The sequence below is a fragment of the Microcaecilia unicolor genome, chromosome 6 (genome assembly GCF_901765095.1).
Source record: "Microcaecilia unicolor chromosome 6, aMicUni1.1, whole genome shotgun sequence".
Taxonomy (NCBI): Eukaryota; Metazoa; Chordata; class Amphibia; order Gymnophiona; family Siphonopidae; genus Microcaecilia; species Microcaecilia unicolor.
Window position 1 is genome coordinate 310322431 of NC_044036.1, and position 18285 is coordinate 310340715.

Below are 18285 nucleotides of genomic sequence, written 5' to 3' on the forward strand. Positions count from 1 at the left end.
GGGTACTTTTGCTGGCGAGGGTCCCCAACCCCCAGCAGCCAAAGTCCTCTTCTCCAGCGCGGCTGCATTGCTGAAATGCAAGGGCAGGCTTCTGTTTCTGTGAATCTGATGTCCTGTACGTACAACATACAACGTTCAGGATGTTAGACTCACAGAAACAGAAGCCTGCCCTTGCAGATCAGCAATGCGGCCGCGCCAGAGAAGAGGACTTTTCGGTGGTGGGGGTTGGGGACCCCCACCAGCAAAGGTACCCAACGGCGGCAGCGGGGGGAAGAGGGGATCAAAAACAGTGGCGTTCCTGGGGGGGGGGGGTGCGGTCCGCCCCGGGTGCACACCGCTGGGGGGGGTGCCACGCGCCTTCTGCTCCGCTCGTTCCGTGCTCCCTCTGCCCCGGAACAGGTTACTTCCTGTTCCGGGGCAGAGGGAGCATGGAACGAGCGAAGCCGACAGGCGCGCGGCACCCCCCCAGCAGGTAAAAATGCACCCGGGGGGGGGTGTCGTTTCGCCAGGGGAAGGTGTTCTTTCGCCGGGGGAGGGAGGTGTCGTTTCGCCGGGGGGGGGCGCATCGGCGATCCGCCCTGGGTGTCAGCCGCCCTAGGAACGCCACTGATCAAAAGGGTTGGCACTGGGGGGGGGGGGGATCAAAGGTGGTGGTGGTGGCGGGGAGGTTAAAAATGGCGGGGGGGGGGGTAAAAATGGCGGGGGGGGGGGGGGGTAAAAATGGCGTGGTGGGTCAGTGGCGCCTGGGGGGCTAAAATGTGCCCCCTCACCTCGGGCTCTGGACACCCCTCCTGCCGAAGTCTGGCTACGCCCCTGGTGTGGGAGCCTTTATCCTCTCCTAAATAGGTGGCGGTAAGGGCTTACCGCATGGGCATTTCCTTTTTTAAAAAAAAAAGCCTTTTACCCAGTGTGGTAAAAGGGGGCCTCGGTGCCACAAATCCACATGCCAATGCTACCACAGGGCCTCTTTTACTGCAGCTTTGCAAAAGGGGCCTTAAATAATACATAAACTTTATTATAAATATTTCATATGATGATACAGAGAAGCAGTGCAAATGTGCAGCTGAATTTTGTAGATTGTGCCACACAATTTTCCAGCTTGCATTGCAGAATCTTCTCCTGACTCCTTATGGAAATGAGGGGAGGGGGTTGAGTATTTTGTAGATAATATTGGGCAACATCACCAGGAATGAAAATCATTCTATGAAACATTATAGTACATTTGGCTCATGTCTGAATTTCATGTTTGCAAAAAGGTGCCCGCCTAACAGCAGCTCCTTCTGACCTTGGGCAAGTCATTTAACCCTCCATTGCCCCAGGTACAAAAAAAAAAACCTTAGGGGCCCTATTACTAAGCCACAAAAGCGTCTATGTGCGCCCAATGTGCACCAAAATGGAGTTACTGCCCAGCTACCGTGTGTCTCTTGTGGTAATTTCATATTTGGCGCGAAATTTCAGATGCGCATAATGGCATTTTATGCATGTAGACCATTACCGCCTGGTTACCGCGTGAGACTTTACCACTAGGTCAATGGCTGGCGGTAAGCTCTCAGACCCAAAATGGACACGTGGCAATGTTCATTTTGCTGCACGTCCATTTTTGGCAAAAAGTTTAAAAAGGCATTTTTTTTGCAGGTGTGCTGAAAAATGATTCTACGCGCGCCCAAAACACGTCTACACTATCGCAGGCCATTTTTCAGCGCACCTTACTAAAAAGACCCCATAATGCGTACAGCGCTGCATACGCCTAGTAGCACTATAGAAATGAGTAGCAAGGTCCATTATTTATCAACTAACCTAACAGAAATAAGACAAAAAAACTGTAGATGATATTTGGTCAGGAAATAGCTTTGACTAATGCTAGTAATGGAAATATTGACCAAGTGTGGCTTATTTTGTGTGCAACTAGCATCCTTCCTGTCATATATGAATCCCGGAAACAAAAAAACAACATTGAGCCTTCAGGATAGAGATAAATGTCGTCCTTTAATGTGTAAATGACCCGACACGGGCAGTGTTTCTGCGCACAAACGCCTGCCTCAGGGGTCTGACATAAAACACACAAATATAAAAAACAAAAATATAATCATAAATACATACCATACATATATTTCTAAAAACTAGTATAGTAAACATCAACCACTTAAATAAATGAACAATAAAAATCACAATCAAAAAAAAAATTTTAATACTACAGATTAATTACTAAACATTTAGAATTATATAAAATATATGTTTTAAAAATTAAAACAGAGTAAATGAGGACCAAAATACTGTATAAGAATGTCACTGTAGTCAACCCAAAAGGGATCATATTGAAACCAAATCATCAAATAACTGACATAAAAATAATATATAAATAAAAATAGACATATTTATAGCTGCCATGTAAGAAAAATATTGTATAAAATTTCTTTATGCAGAACACAGTGTCGTAAAATATCATGAAATATTATGTTTAAATCCATTATTAATATATACAGTATATATATTTTTTTTTTTTTTAAAACAACTGAGACAACTCCTTGAAACTAACCAACATCTCGGCGACCTGTCCAGCAGAGCAAAGTGACTTTGCTAGTGTCACATAATGATGAAATTAAAAAACGGATGGGACCTGTGCCATGAATGTTCTTCGTTCTTCCCTTAAAAAATTGAACCTTGTTACTCCCTTTCTACCTTGCAAGAACATTTCAAACAAGTTTTGTGAAATAGTATCAGTTACCTTGTGGTCTCTGGTGTTTATTGGAGGTAATTTTAGAAACCACAAGTGGTAAATAGCTCTTTTAAAATTTTGCAGGGATATGCATGTAGACATTCTACTACTACTATTTAACATTTCTAGAGCGCTACAAAGTGTACGCAGCGCTGTACAAACACAGAAGAAAGACAGTCCCTGCTCAAAGAGCTTACAATCTAATAGACAAAAAGTAAAGCATTTAAATTTAAAATATTTAAGCAGTCAAGCACAAGAGAACAGTCACAGAAGGACTGAAGATGTTGAAGGGTGGTCAGTGTGATTAGGTGTAACTCTGGTTGGAGTAGTGGGAGAAGGTGATAGAAGAATAGAAATGGGTGAGGTAAAGTAATGAGTGGGTTGATAGGGAGGTTATATAAGACATGTCACTCTAGGGGTGGGTGGGTAGAGGGGTAGGGTGGGCGGGATTAAGTCTAAAGCAGGAGAAGGTATTCTCTGCAGCCTATCTGTGAGACATTCTGGGGGGTGGAGTTGTGAAAAATATGTTTTACTTTTAAATAAAACATGCAAGTACATGTAGAGAGTGCATAACCACATTTAGAGCAGGTATGAAGTTGTGTATGAGAATTTGTGCACTACCAGCATCATTGTAGCATTGTATTTCACAAAGGGTTTTTTGCACCTATGTTGCCTTTATAAAATATCCAATGCAACAGTACAGAGAGGGTTCAAGGTACAGAAAAAGGTCCAAAATACAACAGAAAAGCACCAAGAGCCTTCAGAAACGGAATACAATTCCTTTGTCCGGTGGTGGGAGGCGGGGCTGGTGGTTGGGAGGCGGGGATAGTGCTGGGCAGACTTATACGGTCTGTGCCAGAGCCGGTGGTGGGAGGCGGGGCTGGTGGTTGGGAGGCGGGGATAGTGCTGGGCAGACTTATACGGTCTGTGCCAGAGCCGGTGGTGGGAGGCGGGGCTGGTGGTTGGGAGGCGGGGATAGTGCTGGGCAGACATACGGTCTGTGCCCTGAAGAGCACAGGTACAAATCAAAGTAGGGTATACACAAAAAGTAGCACATATGAGTTGTCTTGTTGGGCAGACTGGATGGACTGTGCAGGTCTTTTTCTGCCGTCATCTACTATGTTATATGTATGTAAAACCAGTATTCCAGTATAGACCCCCACACGGGCCATGTTTCGGCGCACAGCGCCTGAGTCAGGGATCTTCACTTCCACCAGCTCGCAACACGTCTGCTTTTTTCACAACTCAACATGCCACTGCCATGCCCAGCTGCAATGCCAAGCAACTACCAAACTCCTGTGAACTCACGCTCTGGAACTTGTAGTCCATTTGCTATAATGTAGGTAATGTGGAGGGCCATAATCGAACGGGGCCGGCCATCTATAAGGGCGGCGATCTCCAACGTTGGCCCCGTCAAGCGGCGTACCCGACTGTATTATCGAAACAAGATGGCCGGCCATCTTTCGTTTCGATAATACGGTCAGGGCCAGCCAAATCTCTTAGAGATCGCCGGTGTTAGAGATGGCCGCCATTGGTTTTCGCCGATAATGGAAACTAATGGCAGCCATCTCAAACCCGGCCAAATCCAAGGTATTTGGTCATGGGAGGAGCCAGCATTTGTAGTGCACTGGTCCCCCTCACATGCCAGGACACCAACCGGGCACCCTTGGGGGCACTTCAGTGGACTTCACAAATTGATCCCAGGTACATAGCTCCCTTACCTTGTGTGCTGAGCCCCCCAAAACACACTCCCTACAACTGTACACTACCATAGCCCTTAGGGATGAAGGGGGGCACCTACATGTGGATACAGTGGGTTTTGAGGGGGTTTTGGAGGGCTCCCATTTACCACCACAAGTGTAACAGGTGGGGGGGATGGGCCTGGGTCCGCCTGCCTGAAGTGCACTGCAGTACCCACTGAAACTGCTCCAGGGACCTGCATACTGCTGTCATGGAGCTGGGTATGACATTTGAGGCTGGCATAGAGGCTGGCAAAAAAATGTTTTTTTTGGGTGGGAGGGGGTTGGTGACCACTGGGGGAGTAAGGAGAGGTCATCCCCCATTCCCTCCGGTGGTCATCTGGTCAGTTGGGGCACCTTTTTAAGGCTAGGTTGTGAACAAAAAGGGACCAAGTAAAGTCGGCCAAATGCTCGTCAGGGCCGGCCTTCTTTTTTCCATTATCGGCCGAGGCCGGCCATCTCTTAACCACACCCCGTCCTGCTTTCGCTACCCTGCCGACACGCCCCCTTGAACTTTTTGCCGGCCCTGTGATGGAAAGCAGTTGAAGCCGGCCAAAATCGGCTTTCGATTATACCGATTTGGCCGGCTTTAGGAGAAGGCCAGCCATCTCCCAATTTGTGTCGGAAGATGGCCGGCCTTCTCGTTCGAAAATAAGCAGGATAGGTGCAAATACCCCTTTGTGAAATACAATGCTACAATGATGCTGGTAGTGCTCAAACTCTCATGCACAGCTTTATTATACCTGCTCTAAATGTGTGTATGCACTCTCTACATGTACTTGAATATTTTATATATTTTGCTTTATAAAATAGAAATGTTTTTTAAGCATTTATTAAGGTACCCCCAGTAAGGATACTTTTATGTGCTTCTCCACTCTTACTGTCCTGTCTTTACTTCCCCTCACAGACGTCGCCTTTGAAAATGTCTTGGCTGGCGGGGACAGCTGGTACATAATGTATCCACAGAGGTTGCTGAAATGATGCGTTCGCAGCTGGTATTCTGTAAAGGGTGCTTTGTGCAAAATGACCTTTACAGAATACTAGCTTAGCGTGCAATTCACACCTGGCCATGAGCACTTACTCCTGCCAAAGTCTGGTGTAAATACTCTCACCCTGCTGATGACAGGCACAAAAATGCACCTATTTTTTAACAGTGTTTCCCAAGTCGGTCCTGGAGTACCCCCTTGCCAGTCATGTTTTCAGGATATCCACAATGAACATGCATGAAAGAGATTTGCATATAATACAAAAGAACATAAGAGTAGCCATACTGGGTCAGACCAATGGTCCATCTAGGCCAGTATCCTGTTTTCCAAATAGAAGCCAAGCCAGGTCACAAGTACCTGGCAGAAACCCAAATCGTGGCAACATTCCATGTAGAACCCCAAAGAATAGCAAGATTCTGGAATCCTAAAGAGTAACAAGATTTCATGCAGAATCTCAGAGTAGCAACATTCCATGCTAGAAATCCCAGGGCAAGCAGTTGCTTCCCATGTCTGTCTCCATAGCAGACTATAGACTTTTCCTCCAGGAATTTGTCCAAACCTTTTTTAAACCCAGATACGCTAACCACTGTTACCACATCCTCTGGCAAAGAGTTCCAGAGCTTAACCATTCGTTGAATGAAAAAATATTTCCTCCTATTTGTTTTAAAAGTATTTCTATATACCTTCCAATAGTGTCCCCTAGTCTTTGTACTTTTGGGATGAGTAAAAAATCGATTTACTTCTACTCGTTCTACACCACTCAGGATTTTGTAGACTTCAATCGTATCCCCCTCATCTGTCTCTTTTCCAAGCTGAAGAGCCCTAATCTCTTTGGCCTTTCCTCAAACAAGAGGAGTTCCATCCCCTTTGAACCTTTTCTAATTCCGTTATATCTTTTTTGAGACACAGTGACCAGAACTGAACGCAATACTCAAGGTGTGGACGCACCATGGAACGATTGCATCCTGTTTGCTTTTTGGCCACACTGGAGACAGTGTAGGCAAATCAATTTCAAGCATATTTATTTTGCCCTTTATTCAGAACTATTTAACTAGCCAGGAACAGCTCCTGGCCGGTTAAATAGAGTTTTAGCACAACTGCGGATATTTGGTGGGAGAAAACTAGTTAACGCTCGCTAAATATTCACTAGCTGGCTATATCGCATGACATAGCTGGCTAGGCATGGATATTCAGCACCAAACTGACTATGTTTAATGGTAAAATAGGCTGAGATGCATAAATAGCAGGCATATCTTTAACCGATAAGCATTTAACCACTTAGCGCTGAATATTGGCTTAACTGCTTAAACTGCCACGGTCAAAAATGAAACAGGATATTCAATACCGGTCACTGGAAATGGCCCAGCACTGAATACCCATGTTGAACGTCAGCAGTAGGCAAAGTGCTGTCCACCGCTGACTGAATATTGGGCAGATTTTGGATATGCTGAAAATCTGACTGGCAAGGTGGTGCTCCAGGACTGACTTGGGAAATACCGATCTATAACATCACACCTGATTTCTGGGAACGCTCCTGACCCACCCATGTTCCTCCTTTGGCCACACCCCCTTTGGAGTCGCATACTATGGGCTCCTTTTACTAAGCGGCGATATGGAAGTACCGCCGGGCTACAGTAGCAGCCCGGCAGTTCTTCCCACCCCTAGTGCACCATCATTTCCGGCGCTACAAACATTTATTTATTGTTGTAGTGCTGGAGGGTACACGGTGGTAATGGTTACCGCCGGGTTAACGTGGGAGCCCTTACCGCTATCTCAATGGCCTGAAATGGCCGCATGGCAACTGCTTTACTTGCAGGAAGTCGAGACTTCCCTTTTACCAGCTGCAGTAAAAGGGGGCCTCGGCGCGCATGTAAAACACGCACCAACACCAGTGCCGGCCCCCTTTTGCCGCAGCTTGGTAAAAGGGGTCCTATGAAATTTAAGCATGCGTGCAATAGAATAGAGCATAGGGCAGATCCAAACATTACTAATTACTGCCATTTAAGTGTATTTTAGCGCCAGTAATTGATTGTGATCACCTAATTAGCTAGTTTGTGCGTAGAGCTGTGATAGGCATGTTGTTTATGTAATACTATAAAATGCACATGTCGCTTGGCACAGCTAGACATGCCAACATATGTCTGCCATAGATACAGCATAAGAGAGCACACCTACACATGGGCACTAAAATGCTGACCTTACACTAATATTCTAGAAGGGAATCTTGGTGCCAAGATACTGTTTAAAATTAAGAACTAGATTCTATATATGGCACTTGAAGAATCACACTGAAAAATAACACAAGGGCTTCCTATCCACAAGAGCATATCAAGTAAAATCAAATTCAAGCATATCATCACCGTGGAAAGCAGACTGTGGAGTACCGCAAGGATCACCGCTATCACCGATCCTATTCAACTTAATGATGACCCCACTTGCCAAGTCCTTATCCAACCATGGCCTTAACCCTTTCATATATGCAGAAGATGTCACAATATACATTCCCTACAAAACCAAACTGACAGAAATCACCAACGAAATCAAGCTTGGCCTGAACATCATGGATTCATGGGCATATGCATTTCAACTAAAACTCAATAAAGAAAAGACTCATTGTCTCATCCTCTCATCCCAACACAGCGCGGACATCCCCACAAGTATCAACACCCCAGATCACATCCTTCCTATCTCAGACAGCTTGAAAATCCTCGGCGTTACAATGGACCGTAACTTAACACTAGAAAGCCAAGTGGCATCCACAACAAAGAAAATGTTCCACTTAATGTGGAAACTCAAACGCGTGAAGCAATTCTTCCCGAGGGAAACATTTCGCAACCTGATACAATCAATGGTAGATTACTGCAATGGAATTTATGTGGGATGTAAAGAACAAACCTTAAAGAAACTTCAGATCGCTCAAAACACGGCAGCTATGCTTATATTTGGTAAAACGTGATTTGAAAGCGCAAAACTCCTCCGCGAAAAACTACACTGGCTCCCAATCAAAGAACGCATCACCTTCAAAATCTGCACCCTGGTTCACAAAATCATCTACGGAGAAGCCCCGAGTTACATGACAGACTTGATCGACTTACCAATTAGAAATACATCCGAATCAACACGATCTTATCTAAATCTGCACTACCCAAGCTGCAAAGGACTTAAATACAAAACAACTTACACATCTAGTTTTTCCTACATAAGCACACAACTGTGGAACGCATTACCAAAAGCCTTGAAAACGACGTACGACCACCTAAAATTCTGGAAATCACTAAAAACCAACCTGTTTAAAAAGGCATACCCTACCGATCCAACTTAAATGCCTGATCTCTGCAACACAACCAAACTAAAGCACGTAATGGACATAACACAACTCTTCCATCTTCCAATTCGCTAATGTGGCTGTGCCACATGAACTTGATCTTACCACAACATCACCCTGTATTTATTCACACTGGAGCCTGCAAAGGCCTCTCCGGTACTATGTAAGCAACACTGAGCCTACAAATAGGTGGGAAAATGTGGGATACACATGTAACAAATAAATAAATAAATATTCTATAAAGTACACTTAAATGTAGGCATACTTTATACAGTAAGCCTAAATTTCCATGTGGACTATAGAATACGCCGAGCGCCTGTCCATGCAACTAAATTTAGTTGTGGGCGGTTACTCCAAGTAAATCTTGGGGTAAATGCTGATGCCTAAATTAGGCGCGGACTGGGTGTATTCTAGAATATCGCACATAGATTTCAGAAACGCCCATGGCCACACCCCCTTTCAACTATGCGACTTAGAATTTATGCACATCACATTGCAGAATACGTAAATTCTAATTAATGCCAGAGTCAATAATAATAATAATTATTATAATTATTATTATTATTATTACTTATTGCATTTGTATCCCACGCTTTCCCACCTCTTTGCAGGCTCAATGTGGCTTAATTGCTTGTGAAGTGGCAATTATCAGTGCTGATTGGCTTGTTAATGATTTAAGCTGAGTACGCAAATCCGGAATACGACTGGATTTGGCATGCAACTTACTTTGCGCTCTATAGAATCCGGTGGTAAATGCGTAGCATTGGGGAGCCCAGACTGAGGATCCAATTTATAGGTTTTCTCTTTTTTGTGTACTTTTATGCTTATAATCCCTGAGGTGAGTTTATAAAAGCCCTGTGAATGCACATAGAAAGAGCTTTATGTGTGAAAAATCCTTTTTAAATATCTCCAGTTTGTACAGAGCCCTGGAATGGTGTACAAGGGGCCCATGTGACCTTTGAGGTTTCATCACTGAAATACTAAGGATGACTGTATATGAACATAGATACTGGCAGCTGGAAAACAAAAAACACTTGTCCTGTGGGGGTGGGAGGAGGATATAACGAGAACAGAGAAGAATGGGTCATAGCTGCACTTAGATGTCTGGGGTGGGGGGGGGAAACATTTTAGTATTGTGACCACACAAGCACATCTCGGTTTCAGTACAACAAGAAAGCATTCTCTGTGGGTGGGATTCTATAAGTGGGCTTCTTTGAAGCTTCTGGTTTATCATTCAGTATTGTTTTACTCTCTGTATCTTTACCACTACAGATGTTTTCACCACACGTATAACTCACCTGTCAAGCGCATTATACAGTCTGTGGGATTTCCATTGACTCATACAGCCATTCTGTGTCTTACCCTCTTCCTCTACTATTGCCTCTCTTTCACCATCTTTTTAATTCCATTTCAACCCTTACTCAGCCCCTTAAAAGACCCATCCCCTTCCTCTCTCATATTCCTCCACAGTACCCCATCCTTTTTCAGTGCCTCTGATCCTCTTTCCAGTCTTCTAGGTCATTCACACTATGTCTCAACCTCTCCCCCATACTACTTCCTCTTACCCCCATTTTACACCCTCACTCATACTCCCAACCCATCAACACAAACCCACTCACAGCTACCAACTGCCAGGTCCTCACTATTCTCTTGAAATTCCCAGTCTTTCCCATCCATAAATATCTGCTCTGCTTCCAGCACGCTCCTACTCAATCACAAAGTCCCAATGTTCTGCTTGGTTCCTCTTCTCCTCCCCTAGCCCTCACCCTCAAATCCAATCCCAGTTCTACTCTGTTCCTCTTCTCCCCCACCCCTAAGACTCATCCTTCTTCTGCTCTGTTTTCCTTTTCCCTGCTCCTTTGATTCCCATCTTCCTTCTGCTCTGTTCCTATTCCTCCCATCCCCCAATCCATCCATCTTCCGCTCTTTCTTCTTCTACCTCTCCCAATTTCCAAATCCTCCTTAGCACAGCACTTAAGCTGTTCTGAGTTGGGTTGGGTTTCAGTTCTGGTGGCAGCAACAGGACATTATAGACAGATCCCCTTTTTCCAGAGTGGCCAGATTGTGTGATTACAGCCTGCTCAGCATTAATCGTGTGTGCACTGGTTCTGGCTGGGGTACTTGTCACCCCCTGCCACATTGTAACAATGCCTAAGCTATGAAGCCCTGTGCAGTTCATACATCATCTGTTTCAGAAGAAAAGGGGACTGTTAATAGATCTCTACATAGAAAATATGTGCTAGAAAAATACCGCACCATGGTCACATGCACAAAACAAAGACAGAGCCTCAACATATGAAACAAGGGACCACAGATCACTAGTAGAGATATGAAGGCAATAGACTGAACTGGAAACCTCAAGAAGCCAGACTTTGCATATACAGCAATGCTAAGGAAACAAACACAAATGCAAGATATCAGAAATGAGCATTCCTCAAAGCTGACATGTTCCAATTAATAAACTCAAAATAAAATACTTCCTTTGTTATTTGAGCATTTTCTTTTTCCACCCACTATGGTCCCAGTGTCTCTTTTCTGCTTTTGTCTGGCTTTCTCCTTACCCTCTTTCTAGAGTCTCCTATCCATTTGACATTTATTCTCTCTATATATCCATCATCCATCTTCCCTCTGTGCCTCTACCCATCCTATCTAGCATCTCCCCTCTGTGTCCCTACCCCTCCTCATGAGTCCAGCCTCACCCTTCTGTGTCCTCCAGTCAGAATAAACTTTTACCACACTTTAGTAAACAGACCCCTAAGATGCTTTTCATTTTAGGAGTATGGAATAGAGCTTGGTAAATCATGTGCTCAGTGCAAAATCTTTTGTGCAAGCAATCTATAAAATAATGAGTGGAGTGGAACAGGTAGGCGTGAATCACTTGTTTACTCTTTCCAAAAATACTAGGACTAGGAGGCATGCGATGAAGCTACAAAGTAGTAAATTTAAAACAAATTGGAGAAAATATTTCTTCACTCAACGTGTAATTAAACTCTGGAATTCATTGCCAGAGAATGTAGTAAAAGCTGTTAGCTTAGCAGGGTTTAAAAAAGGTTTGGATAGCTTCCTAAAAGTCCATAAGCCATTATTAAAATGGACTTGGGGAAAATCCACTGCTTATTTCTAGGATAAGCAGCATAAAATGTATTGCTCTGTTTTGGGACCTTGCCAGGTACTTGTAACCTGGAATGGCCACTGTTGAAAACAGGATGCTGGGCTTGATGGACCTTCAGTCTCTCCCAGTATGGCAATACTTGTGTACTTATATAAAGCCTAGAAGAATGTGCACACAAAACAGCAACTATATAACCTTTAGCAAAATTGGAGAACCAGAGATATATGCTAAACTCTGGCAAAGCATAATCAAAATGCAATTAGCTATTTTAAATGGGTGTCAAAACATTAAGGCAAGGGGCGTATTTTTACAATTTATCAGGTGCAAAGAAAGGCACCACATTTTAAGACTGTTTGGTTTTGGTGTTGAAATTCTTACTTATCTCTGACTATACTGAACTATTTTGTCCCCTTTCAGTTGGCCAAGAATAGAATTTTACCTGCTGTATGCCAAAGAAGAATCCGTTGGTGTTGGGCATATTGCTCTAAATTAAAGATGCAATTGCACATCCCATGGTCTTCCCACTGCCACAACATGCTCTGCCTTTGACATGGCATATTATTCTCATGTGTAGAAGCCATCAAAACTAATAAGCACAAAACCTGAACATTGACTTGTGAGTTTCAATATTGCAGCAGAAGTACAGAGCCAATATGCATGGAGCAACATCAAACTTTGGGGTCCTTTTACAAAGGCACATTGAAAAATTGCTTGTGGTAGTGTAGGCACCCACGCCGATCCATTTTTTAGCGCGCCTGTAAAAAGGGCCTCTTTTTTTGGTAAAAATGGACTTGCAGCAAAATCAAAATTGCCACAAGTCTATTTTGGGTCTGTGAACTTACCGCCTGTCATTGAGCTAGCAGTAAAGAATCCGGGCGGTAACGACCTATGCGCATAAAATGCTACTTGGCACGCGTCCGTTACACGTGCCTGAAAATAAAAAATATTTTTCAGGCACGCGTATCTGACGCATGGCAAAAATGAAAGCACCGAAAGAGCCATGCAGTAGTCGGGCAGTAACTCCATTCTGGCACGCATTGGGCACGCATAGACGCTTACGTGGCTTAGTAAAAGGGCCCCTTTATGAAAAGTCAAGTGACGTGACCATCGGGGATATTTTAGTTTGGGAAAAAAATTATTAGTTCTAGTTTTTAGTCATACACAAAACCTAATTTTAATTAATTTTATTCTAGTTCTGTTAACAATGTTAATTTTTGTTTTACTCCAAAAATTTTACCTCCCCCTGGCTGCCATGTGCTAATGCCTACACAGCCCATTCACTTTGAATGGGCTGTGTCAGCATTGCTGCGGGGCAGCCACTAGCACGGCTTAGTAAACAGGAGGTTCTTATTCCTCTCCTCAAAATTAGAATTCTTATTCCATTCACAACCTCATAACATAGTAACATAGTAGATGATGGCAGAAAAAGACCTGCACGGTCCATCCAGTCTGCCCAACAAGATAAACTCATATGTGCTAGTTTTTTGTGTATACCTTACCTTGATTTGTACCTGTCTTTTTCAGAGCACAGACCGTATAAGTCCGCCCAGTACTATCCCCCGCCTCCCAACCACCAGCCCCGCCTCCCACCACCGGCTCTGGCACAGACCGTATAAGTCTACCCAGCACTATCCCTGCCTCCCAACCACCAGCCCTGGCACAGACCGTATAAGTCTGCCCAGCACTAGCCCCGCCTCCCAACCATCTCTGCCACCCATTCAAGGCTAAGAGACGGTTGGGAGGCGGGGCTAGTGCTGGGCAGACTTATACGGTCTGTGCCAGGGCTGGTGGTTGGGAGGCGGGGATAGTGCTGGGTAGACTTATACGGTCTGTGCCAGAGCCGGTGGTGGGAGGCGGGACAAATAATTTCAGTTCTTGCCTTTTTTTTATTGTGAGCAAAACAGACACAATCACAAACATATCAGGAGCAGCCCTCAGAACATCAGATGCACATAACACTGCATTTTTTTCACTGTAAAATGAAACCAATAGCACATGACTTTAGTGCTTTTCTCAATGTGAAACTGAACCAATAGCACAAAAAGACTGATGTGTACAATAACTGTTCAAGTCTAGCATTTAGTTTCAGAAGAACTCTCATTTCCAGGAACCTCAGTGCGGTCCTTAACCTTAACCAATAGTATGTGGCAGGGGCGTAGCCAGACTTCGACGGGAGAGGGGTTCAGACCCTGAGGTGAGGGGGCACATTTTTGCCCCCCCCCCAGCACCACCAACCCCCCTGCCATTTTGACACCCCCCCCCCCCCGCTGCCACCACTACCTTTGACCCCCCCCCCCTCCGGCGCCAACCCTTTCGACCCCCCCCTTCCCGCCATCAGACTCACAGAAACAGAAGCCTTGGAGATCAGCAATGTGGCCGCGCCGGAGAAGAGGACTTCAGCTGGCTGGGGTTGGGGACCCCCGCCAGCAAAGGTACCCGACGGCGGCGGTGGGGGAGGGTTGGCGGCGGGAGGGGGTCAAAGGGGTTGGCGGGGGCCAGGGCCAAATCTATGGGGGCCCATGCCCCCGTGGCCCCACATAGCTACGCCCCTGGTACGTGGCTTAGTGGGGTTTTTTCAGTGAGAACAAACAGCACAAACAGACTAAAGAATATCAATGCCCACTGTAACTGTTCGAGTTTAACATTTAGTTTTAGAAATACTCTCTTTTCCAAGCTACTTTCAAGTCTATTTCTTTGTCCAGCAGTCAACATTCCACACAGAGAAAAGATCCTTTCTACATAGGCTTGTGGTACTGGTGCTGACAGAGACCAGTGCCGTAGCGAGGGCGGCTGACATCCGGGGCAGGTCACCACTGCGCACCCCCTCCTGCCCGGGTGCAGCACGGTGCACCCCCCCCTACCGGAGCGCATTCTTACTAGCATAGGAAAACGGGGAGCGGGCGGGAGGGCCGATCCGCCCCGACTGCACGATGCTGGGAGCTACGTCGGCTCCGCTGGTTCCCTGCTCTCTCTGCCCCGGAACAGGAAGTAAGTTGTTCCGGGGCAGAGAGAGCATGGAAACAGCGGAGCTGACACCCCCCCAGCAGCGTGCACCCAGGGTGGACCGCCCCACCGCCCCCCTTCCTACGCCACTACTCGAGACATAGAAAGTAATGAGGGACACTTTCGAATCCGATTTTGGACATTTTGCAAAAAACATCCAAAAATCCAGTGCTAAACATGGCCGTTTTTGAATCAGAAAAATGTCTATCTATTTGGATTGAAAATTGTCCTATTTTAGATGTTTTTGTGCTCACTGCGTCTTTCCTTAAGGGCCATTTTTGATCAGAAATGTCCAAGGGACAAGTGCACAAAAACAAGTCATTGAGATGGCTGGGGGCCAGCAGTCTTACTAGACTGGCCACACAGACATCCCAGTAGAGCAGTGGGGCAGCCTAGGGGACACTGCAGTGAAGTTCACATAAAAAGTCCCAAGTACACATTTATTTATTTAATACATTTATCCCTGAAGACATATCTCTTCAACAAAGCCTACAAATAGGACCCTTAGCTTAGCTTTACCACCACACCAATCCTCACCAAACTGAAAGTCATCTTTCAATATCTATTTTCTTAGAACTTTCTTCCCGTTCTCAATCTCTTTACATCACCAATTGTATCTGACTCCCTGGAATGGCAATGCCATAACAGATCTATGTAAGCCACATTGAGCCTGCAAACGGTGGGAAAATGTGGGATACAAATGCAATAAATAATAATAATAATTTTTCCATAACTGTAGGTAGGCTACAGTTCAGAAAATATAAATGAACAATGTATTAGTAACATAGTAACATAGTAGATGACGGCAGAAGAAGACCTGAATGGTCCATCCAGTCTGCCCAACAAGATAAACTCATATGTGCTACTTTTTGTGTATACCTTACCTTGATTTGTACCTGTCCTTTTCAGGGCACAGACCGTGTAAGTCTGCCCAGCACTATCCCCGCCTCCCAACCACCAGCCCCGCCTCCCACCACCGGCTCTGGCACAGACCGCATAGTAGGTTATTAAGCTTATAGGTATCATATAAAACAACAGAGAAAACAAAAGATAGTACAGGGTAATACAAGATAATAAGGTCCATGGATTTTGCTGGAAACAGGAAAAATTAAGATTAGGTTGAGTCTGGAAGGTATGCGAGCCCTTTAGGAATAGCAAAAAAATGTACTGCACACCTCTACAATAGCCCTTATGCCTGCAGGTGTCATCTATTTGTGGGTTCAGTAGGTATTTTGTGGTTTTGGGGTGCTCACACTTTCCACCACAAGTGGGATATGGGCCTGGGTCCCCTTCTCCACAGACCACTGCAACCAACCACTAGGCTACTCCAGGGACTTGCTTGCTGCTCTAAGAGGAATGGCCATTATTTATTTATTTATTTATTTATTTATGTATTGCATTTGTATCCCACATTTTCCCACCTCTTTGCAGGCTCAATGTGGCTTACAATACATCATGATAGGTGGAAATATATTAGAAAATAGACATTTAGTGTTATAGAAGAAGCTTAGGTAACATGCTAATGATAAAACATGATAGTAATATAACAATCAGATATTATAAGACAGTTCTGAATATATGTGGAGGAGTGGTGTATGTTCACCTTTGTTGAACTTTGTGGTATTCCTTATTAAAGAGATGGGTCTTCAGAAGTTTGCGGACGTTGGTTAGTTGGTAGATCGTTTTTAAGTTGCGCGGCAGTGCGTTCCATAACTGTGTGCTCAAGTAGGTAAAGTTTGACGCATGCATTAGTTTGTATTTTAGACCTTTGCAGTTGGGGAAGTGAAGGTTACGGAATGTGCGGGATGATCTGCAGCTGTGATAGAGCCTGGTATGTACTGTCACTTTCACCTCTTAGGGGGCATGGTGGGGGGGGGGGTCAATGATCACTGGGGAATTAAGGGAAGTCATGCTTTTATCCCACCAGTGGTCATCTGGTCAGTTCTGGCACCTTTCTGGCACTTAGTTGTTATTGAAACAGGTCTAGCCAAAAGCATCCTATTTTTGCCCTGAACGTTTTTACAATGTTCCATTATTGCAGAAAAATGGGTCTAAATTATAAGCCCATCCTAGTCACACACAAAACACACCTCCAATACACCCCCTTGAGATTTAGATGAACTGCATAGAAAATGTCTGAAAAATGAGTTTTGAAAAATAGCAATTTCTACGTTTTTGTGAAAATGTCCATCTGCCACTTTGTGCCATTTTCTGAACGTTTTTCTGTTTCAAGTATGAGCCCTAATATGTTATAGATCAAGCAGGTATGGGTGTAGGCAGAGGTCAGGGTCAGGGTTTTTGCACATATGCTGAAAACTGAACATGTGTGGTTGCTGGCTTCGGGAAGACACAGCATACTGCAGAACTGAAAAACAACATTTCCAAGGTTGGGATCCTTGCCAGCTACTGCTAAGATGCGCCAGCCCAGGTAGGAGGGATGAGAAGCACTGTCTACATCACTTTATAATTTTCATTCCATTTTAAGAAATCTTTGTTAACAGAAATTATTAATTATAGTTCTTATTTTATTTGGATCAATAAGGGGTCCTTTTACTAAGGTGAACAGAAAAATGGCCTGCACTGTTGTAGACGCTCTTCTGAGCAGGGACCGTCCTTATTCGTTAATTTGTACAGCACTGCGTAACCCTAGTAGCGCTCTAGAAATGTTAAGTAGTAGTAGCAGTAGTAGTAGACGCATGTTTTGGACGCACACAGGTCCATTTTTCAGCACAGCACTTGCAAAAAAAGGCCTTTTTTGGCATTAAGGTCTCACGCGTTAACCGGGCACGTGTACAATGCCGATTACTACCCAGTTAGCACCACATGCCAGAAAATAAAATATATTTTCCGGCTTGTGTACTGGATGCACATAAAAAATGAAATTACCGCCTGGGCCACATAGTAGCCAGCAGAGGCGTAGCCATACTTCGGCGGGAGGGGGGGGCCAGAGCCCGAGGTGAGGGGGCACATTTTTGCCCCCCCCCCTGGTGCCGCCGACCCCCCCAACTTTGACGACCCCTGCCGACGACCCTCTCGACCCCCTCCTGCCGCCAATCTTCCCCCGCCATCGCCGTGGGCTACCTTTGCTGGTGGGGGACCCCAATCCCCACCAGCCGAGGAGGTCCTCTTCTTCCTCCGAAGGCTTTGTTCTGTTTCTGACGTCCTGCATGTCCTTCGGAGGAAGAAGAGGACCTCCTCGGCTGGTGAGGATTGAGGTCCCCCGCCAGCAAAGGTAGCCCACGGCGACGGCGGGGGAGGGTTGGCGGCAGGACAGGAGGTCAAGAGGGCCGTCGGCAGGGGGGTCCAGGGCCAAATCTACAGGGGCCCAGGCCCCCCTGGCCCCATGTAGCTACGCCACTGGTAGCCAGGTGGTAGTTCCAAATTTGCATGTGTTGGGCGCACAT